The sequence below is a fragment of the Aegilops tauschii genome, chromosome 4, assembly GCF_002575655.3.
Source record: "Aegilops tauschii subsp. strangulata cultivar AL8/78 chromosome 4, Aet v6.0, whole genome shotgun sequence".
Taxonomy (NCBI): domain Eukaryota; kingdom Viridiplantae; phylum Streptophyta; class Magnoliopsida; order Poales; family Poaceae; genus Aegilops; species Aegilops tauschii.
In genome coordinates, this window is record NC_053038.3 from 345,353,652 (window position 1) to 345,362,129 (window position 8,478).

Here is an 8,478-nt window from a genome sequence, read left to right on the forward strand (position 1 = left end):
GCCGCCGAGAGTCGGATGCGTGACAGGCGGCGGGGTAGGATATCTCTCCCCACGAGGCGGGGGAGGAGGCGGATCGCCTCGTCGTTCCACAGCTCGGGGCAGCCTTCTGCGTCGCGCTCGATGGTGAGCCGAGTCCGGCCGCGGCTAGCAGCCGGCTCCTTGTCTTTTCTTGCGCGGGCGCCGTCTGCAGTCGGCGTCCGGGATGTCGCGCCGTGCTCTCGGCGTGGGTGAGGACTTTCAGCACGGGCGCTGGCTTCATGCTGCCCTGCGGCCGCATCGATCAGCTGCTGGATGCGTTTAGTCATGTAGGGGAGCTCGTCAGCCCCCAGCCCGTTCAGCTCGTCTGCGGCCGCCTGAGCGGCACGCAGGTTCTCGAGCGGCGTGGCATAGACTGGGCGGTCTGCTCCCAGCATGCTGGCGATGGCTGCGCCGCGCTTATTGATAAAGCCGGCTCGGCTTGGCCCGCTAGGAGGCGGCGTGCCAAAGGAGGCGCGGTCGACTTCGCGCTGGTGAGCCTCAGCGAGGCGTCTCATGGATGCTATCTTCTGGCCTTCCGCGACGAAGGCGAGGCGGCGTGCCTCCAGTGTCTCGGCGTCGGCGTCGGCCAGGATGGGGACGGACAAGTCGTGCAGCGCCGCTTGTAGGGCGTCGTGGGCGTTCTCGCCGGAGACAGCACCGTGGCTGATGACCAACACCTCAGTGACAGCGCTGCTGCCACTGTCGGCTCGAGGGAGAGGGTCATCGATGATCACCACGTTGGTGGGGAAGGCGTGAAGCGATGCCGTGTCGGAGTCGACCAGCATCGGGTCGGTGGAGCCGACCGACTCCAAGTCCACAGCAAGCTCGCTCGAGACGTGAAGCTAGTCGAGGAGGCTGACGAGGCGGCTCTCGGGGCAGTCTGTGCCCGCGTCGGACGCGGGCTCGTCAGAGATGCGAGCCTCGCCAAGAAGATCGGCGAGGCACCTCGCCGCGCAGGCGTCGTCGACGCCTTGCAGCGCGTCAGGGCAAGCGCCATCGGGCGTGGCGGGCTGGCTACGCTCGCGGGGGAGGAAAAGGGTTCCCGTCCAGAACAGGTCTCCAGACGACGGTGCACCTGGCCCCACGGTGGGCGCCAAATGTCGGGTGGTAGGTACGACATATGCCAACGGGTGGCTTATCATTGTGGGAGCCAGTAAGACATCGTCGGTGCCTGGAAATGGGATAAGGCGAAGACATGCACGCCGGCGAATCTTACCCAGGTTCGGGGCTCTCCGTGGAGATAACACCCCTAATCCTGCTCTGCGGGGTCTCCGCATGATCACTAGATCAATACAAGTAGCTACAAGAGGCTCCTTGAGCTGTTTGGCTAGAGGAAGAAGAAGGGCAAGGCTAGCTCTCCTTTTCTCTCTATGTGGTGTCTAAAACTCTAAGTGATCAACCCTTTGCATGGGTGCCCTAGGGGTTCATATAGGCCTACCCCCCCAGGGGTACAATGGTAATCCGGCTGGAGGCGGGTCCTAGCCGTCAGTGTCTGTATTCGCCGGCTTCTCCGCCGACTGCTGGGGCCCGCCGACTGGTGGGTCCCACCGGCTGCCGGCCTCTTGGCCGACAAGCCGGCCCCACCGCTTGGGGGTCTTGTCGGTGGCTGGTTACTGTAGCCTCGCCTCTGATGACGAGGGCTTTATCGAGGCAAGCATGGCCACAGTGCCGCCGCCTTGCGGGCTCTCACTGTAGCCTTACCTCGTCTTGTCTCCTTAATGATGCACATACTTCGAGGGAGGGAGGTAGCCGGCTATTAGGAGCCGGCTACGCCCCAGGCCAACTTGGGGGGGGGGGCTTGGCCGCCTTCGAGCGTCTCTCTGGCTGAAGGGGCCCGCCGCCCGCGGGCCGTACTGGCGCCCGTCGTGGGTGGTGTCATGGTCAACATGGCAACAGTGCCGCATCGGACGGGGGATGGCCGACCCGTACGGCGCACTGTGGCCACGCGTGCTCCGGGATTTGGGGGTGGCAGGCTGTACTGTAGCCACGTCCCGTCTCATCACCGTTATGCGGGTGCAGCCCTTGAGGGTGCGGTCTTGGCCGGCTTCTGGGAGTCGGTCTTCTTCATGGCCGGCTTCTGGGAGTCGGTCTTCTTCATGGCCGGCTTCTGGAAATCGGTCCTCTTGGGGCCGGCTTCCTGGAGTCGGCCATCTTGTGGTTCTCTTCGGGAAGGTTTTTGAGGCCGGGCCGCCTTCTGGTAGTCGGCCTGGGAGATAGCCGGCCAGGGGAAGGCGGCCCCGTGCTTTGGATGCTTGAAGGCTCGATCGGCCTGATAATTTTTTGAAGAGCGAGGGGGAGTCGGTTAGGCTACCCGTGGCCATTTACTCCGACAGTCACGGGCCTACATGTGAGCCGCGCGGTGAGCTTCTCCGTCCCTTGCTCCTCTTCGTTGACCCCTCGCGCACCGTAGCTACCTCGTCGCCATTGCCGTGAGCCCGTCGCCGCGGATCGCCTCGCCGCCGTTGCCATAGCCCATGTCGCGCTCACCTGGGCACGACATCGAGCTCCTGGCGCTCCCATGAGCCCAACGAGCTCAAGCCCGTGCCTCCCTGTGCCTCCTAGCTGTCCCGTCGAGGACCCGATCACACTGCCGCCGTAGCTCGTCGTCGTCCACTTTTCCGTCCGGTTCCGGCGAAACCACCACCACCACTGGACGCGGCACTCGCTGCTCGTTCGAACGCGCCCAAGCGCGTGCGAAACTACCCACCGTAGATGAAACCCGACGCGTTCCAGCGACGCGCCGCCGTGTTTTGGGTCACCGGAGCAACTCCGGCGCCGGCCGCCGATGTGGCTAGGCGGGGCTCACCCCTGGGTCACGGCCAGTGGGCCATGGGGGCCCCATTGACTGGGTTGACCTAGTCGACGTGCTGACTGGGCAGCCCAGTACCACTGACATGCAGGCCCCACCGCATAATTAAGCTAATTAAAATGTTTTTATAATTAAAAGTAATTAGTAATCTAATCTGCCACTAACATGTGGGGCCCAGCTGTTAATTAACCTCATTTTAGTTAGTTTAAACTTCTATTAGTCCATTGTCTATGACAGGTGGGACCCACTGGTCAGTTTGACCTGGCCAGTCGTCCTGTTGACTACTGACGTCACAATGATGTCTTGCTGACATAGTAATTCTTTTCTATCAATTTAATTAATTCCACAAAATTGTTTAATCTTTGAAAATTCATAGAAAATAAACCGTAGCTCGGATCGAAAAACTTTCTACATGAAAGTTGCTCAGAAAAATCAAATGAATCTGAATACGCAGTCCGTTCATTTGTCACATGCCACTAGCATGCTGAACATTGAACATTCTCCCTCCGGTCATCTGTTTGACACATGTCCGGAACCGGGAAACATTTCCCGCTTGTTCCCCCCCCCCCCTTCCCCTTTTTCGTGCAGCACTACGTTAGGTCGACCCTAGTTCTGCATATCATCATGTCATGCTTAGTGTTGCATCTTGTTTGCTCTGTATTTACTGTTTCTTCCCCCTCTTCTCTCCGATAGACCCCGAGACTGATGTTGCCCCTGTGATCGACTACATCGACGACAACCCTTCTTCCCTTTCAGCGGAGCTTCCAGGCAAGCCCCCCCTTTGATCATCCCGATATCGCCCATTCCATTCTCTCATGCTTGCATTAAATTTTGCTACTGTAATTGATTGCTCCTATTCTGATGCATAGCCTGCTTTTGTAACCTGCTTATTGTTACCTACCTGCTTATCCTAAACTGCTTAGTATAGGTTGGTTAGTGATCCATCAGTGACCCCCACCTCGTCCTTGTTGCCCCTGCTTCATCATTGAAGACCCGATCAACGGGGTCGAAGACCAGGCACCGCACATCACTTTCCCCTTAGTTGCTCGACACTACTGGGTTACTATCAAGTGCCAAGGGTGAGACCTCACCAACACTTCTGATGTTAACCCTGTAGTGCAGCTATTCAGTCGTGGTCATCGAGGGTGAGTCCCCTTAACCCCTTCCGATACGACTCTGTCGTGCAACCCCTCAAGTGTGAGCCTCGAGGGTGGTTCCTCTTATGTTCACCTTGATGATTAAATCGAGTGGAATCCATCGAGGGTGGTTCCTCAGGGTTCCCCTTGGTGTTAGACACACTGTTACTATGGTTACTATGACTTTACCCTGAACTAGGTTACTAAAGATGGGTCGGCCTTGAGGGGTACCCGTCGAGCTTAATTGCGAGTGATGTGGAGTTGGGTTGACCTGGAAGGTGCCCGCGAGATACTTACGAGGCGTGGTCGGGCATTCTTAGCTCTTGCTGCAAGTCCTCAAGACGGGGCGGCGGGGTCACATCGATCATGAGTCTCTACTCGTCACTGCGTGCTCCTAATCCACTACGATTTGGATATTTGATCTGAGGGGCCTCTGGCCTGATAGTACTAACCATCACGTGGGCATAGTATGGGCGTTCTGCATCGTATGCATCAGCCGAAGCTTAATGGACGTCAGCGACTGAGCGGCGCGCGCCAGGTTGGACTGCGTAAGCACCTTGTCGTGGAATAGTCACGGCAAATGTCCTAGGGTGAGGACTTAGTCATGAGGCCATCGCATCCATGTAGTAGCTTGAGAGGGGTTGAGCGGAATCGAGAGACGCAGGGCGGATCAACGCACAAGACAAGGGTTTAGACAGCTTCGGGCCCCGGGAAACATCATCCGGTAATAGCCCTACATGATGTTTGTGGCTAGGTCTCATTATGCTCATGAGGGAGTCGCCACATAAACCGGCTCCCCCTTTGTGTCTAGCCCTAAATATTGTTTCTTCTTGCTTGTCCCTCTTTGGGGTGCCCTGCCCCTCCTTATATAAGTTGGAGAGGCGGCTTTACATGCAGAGTCCTAGTAGGATTAGAACTAACTTATTCTCTATTACAAGTCGGATACAAGTACGGGTCTTGCTTCCTCGTAAAGGAAATATTCCTCATGCCTTCCGTCTTAAGCCGGCCCATAATAACACGTCCTGGCCTACTGGGCCTTGGGCCCTTGTCATCCGTCTGACCCGCCGTCGGGGCCATCATTAAGTCGCCAGGCTCATGAATTGCCAATCTTCCGGCGGGTTACGATGAAGCGTCAAGTCCGGCCGGGTCATATCGCGGGGTATATCCCCGACATTAAGCCCCAGTTTAATTTGGATTTATCCATGTTAAACTGATCCTGCAACATAAACACAAGAACGAATTTGACAGGTTGCACTCCGGGTTAAATATTCTTGTAAACCGGCACCTGATCATCTTTAAGTCCTTGTCATTTCCTCCTGGATGCATACTCAAGATCTTATAGCAAATCTCTTTTAACAGATATGTCCAAACCTTGCCAATGCAAAAAATCCAGGCACTTCTTCTAAAAAATCCGGGTCAATAGGCCAGCTTCATAACCAATTTGCTGACATTTGCTCTTGTAGAGAAATATTATAAGAAATAATCCATTTGAGTCGGCCTTCAATGCTCTGACTTGACAAGAATATTGGTCTTGAAATATTCAACTGATATTCAACCGGCTTAAAGATGTAGATCTTGCCAATTTATGATTGCCAAAATTGCCGGGTTATAAATAAATAATGCCGGGTCATGATTGTTGCAGACACCGGGTTAATCTGGTCTACTCCAAACTGAGAATTTGAAGATTTTTTCTCCCTTATATGCATATCACCTGTAGCCCCCAAGTGTCGGTTGTCATGCTTACAGCAACCTGGGACTTGTAATGGCCTTATGCTCATAAAAACTTCAACCAGTGTAGCCCCTAAGGGTTAGGTCATTATGCAATAATGAGCAGGGACTTTGTAGATATAACCATGTAAACTTGAGCAGCAACGTGTAGCCCCCAAGGGCCGGCTTAGTAAGATATTACTGAGCTCGGACTTTGTATATGATTCATTGATAATAACATCATATGATGTAATCTCCACCATGGGGCTTGAACCCACGTCCACAAGGTTAAGAGCTTTGTACTCTACCAACTAAGCAGTGGATCTTTCAATATAATGGATTAAGGCTTGTGTACCTTGAATTTTCGACAGGAGCAATTGGTAGCCCCCAAGGGCCGGCTCATTACAATGTGATTAGTCGGGTCTTCAATAAGTTAAGCAAAAAATGTCTTTACATTAGCCCCCAAGTGCCATGGTGCATGCTGGCAGTGACATGGGACTTGCATATTTGATGTGATCTCAATTTAAATAATGTAGCCCCCAAGTGCCGGGTCGTAAGCCTGCAGCGACTCGGGACTATTCTTTTCCATTGTAGAATAGATCATATCCATTGATAAAATAATAGCCATTGTGCCAAAGCGACTTTGAATACCTCATCTGTTGATAAGTCAATCCGGAGTTTAAATACCCGGCGGCTCTTGGCCGATGGCGATTTAATACGCCTCCATTGTAAGCCGGAATTTGTACAACCCGGCGGCTTATAGCCTTTGAGAAAATCAAGAATTGATAACCCTTTTGAGACACCAATTTCAATCTTTGATGATGGGCTTGAATTTAATCATTTATGTAAGTCATAGCTCTGTAAATCCTGCAGAGTTTAAACAACATATGCCCTAGCGACTTAACGTCAAAAACCAGGGCGGGTAACCACCCAAATGTAGTCTTATCTTGCACATAATTAGATCACAAGATCCCTTGGCGGTTTACCGCAGGGCGGGTCATAATATCTCACATATAACCATTGATGTGTAACAAGGAGTCACAGATAAGCCTGTTATGAATCATAACTTTGAAACATAACTATAATAATAATATTATACCTGTGATATTGAATTTTCACTGCCAGTTTATGTGACCTGTGCAGTAAGGGTGATAACCCAATCCTTAGAAGCCAATGCTTCCACATAGATGATGATTGTCATAAGCCGGCGACTTATCATCAAAAATAAGCCGGGTTTAAATAGAAACCACTCATATACACTTTAGATGTGTTCAAAAGAGCTTCAAATAAAATCCCAAAAATTGTTTGCAAAAAGAGACTTCAAAAATTTTGAGGCTTCTGATCCGAATACGATCAGAAAACCGTCCCAAAGGGGTTAAGCTAAGATTTGAATACGATCATATAGCCCCCAGTGGCTTTGGCGTTGCCGATCAAGAGGGTACTGACAGCTATGTTCTCTTTGGTTCGAATACGACCTATGTTTGAACAGGAAGCCCCCAAATGACCTTAAGAGTTGTTTAACGACGCTGATTCGAATACGATCCACGTCGGTTCCCAAAAGGGGTTGAGCTATGATTCGAATACGATCAAGAAGCCCCCTAGTGAGCTCGGCAGTGTGCCGATCAAGAGGGTACCGACAGCTATGTTCTCTTTGGTTCGAATACAACCTATGTTTGAACAAGAAGCCCCCTAGTGATCATGAGAATATTTAACGACTCTGATTCGAATACGATCAGGGTCACACCAAAAGGGTTAAGCTAAATTCGAATACGATCAGCTCCCAATGGTCATTAAAGCAGGGTACCTATGTTTGGGTTGTGCTTTATAACAGACTCTTTTTGGTCCCTTTAATTTTTCCTGAAAACTCGAACTTTTGCGAGAGATAAATTCTTTTTGAACCAGAAAAATCGGATATTGAGAGTTTCAAAGCTTTGTGATAAACGAATTTACCTTGAACTGGATTTTGAACCAGATTTGAGAGCTTCAAAACTTTGTGGCAGATAAATTTCCCTTGAACCGGATTTTAAACCGGATATTTAAGAGCTTCAGTGCTTTGTGGGAGATGTCAAGTCTCTTGAGCCGGATTTAAACCGGAATCCTTCTTTTTAAGCCAGAAATTTTCTGACGGCCTTTAAACTTTTCACCAATATGGCGGTAGCCTCCGGGACCGGGTTATTTTTCCCTCCAATGACCCGGTGTTCTTGAATGCATTCAAACCGACCAATGCTGCCGAGTCATATCATCGTAGCCCCCGAGTCTCAAGACGACTCGAGGAGTTGGCTTTGAGAGTCTCCATATTGACCACAGCATAAGGTGTATATCATTGGTGTTGATAGCGTGATGTGAATCCACAGAAGGTTGAGGTGACTGCGGCGGGTTATAAATGATCCTGTATGAGCCGTGTCAGCAACTCGGCCAATGGTTCCTTCCAACTGGTGATTTGAAGTTAACCTAAACTGTAGTGGCGCCAACTTGTGCGCCTGCTCATTGAGCCATCCAGTGCAAACGGCGGTTGATGATAATTTGCCTCCAATTTGAAAGAAAACCGGGCTACCCAAGCTGTGACTTGCTCATACTCAATAAACAGCTCATGCAGACTGGTGCGGCCCAGTATGTTGATGTAAACCAGGCCGCAAGAGATGGACGGAAAAGACGACCGCAACATCAGAAGCGGCTCAGACAGATGAATCGGCCGCGGTGTTGTAAGCCGGCGCGGACGGGCGAGTCGATCGCGGGCGCAGTAAGCCGCGCGGACGGGCGAGTCAACCACGTCGTGTTGATGTAGTGAACAATTGTCCTGCATCAAAA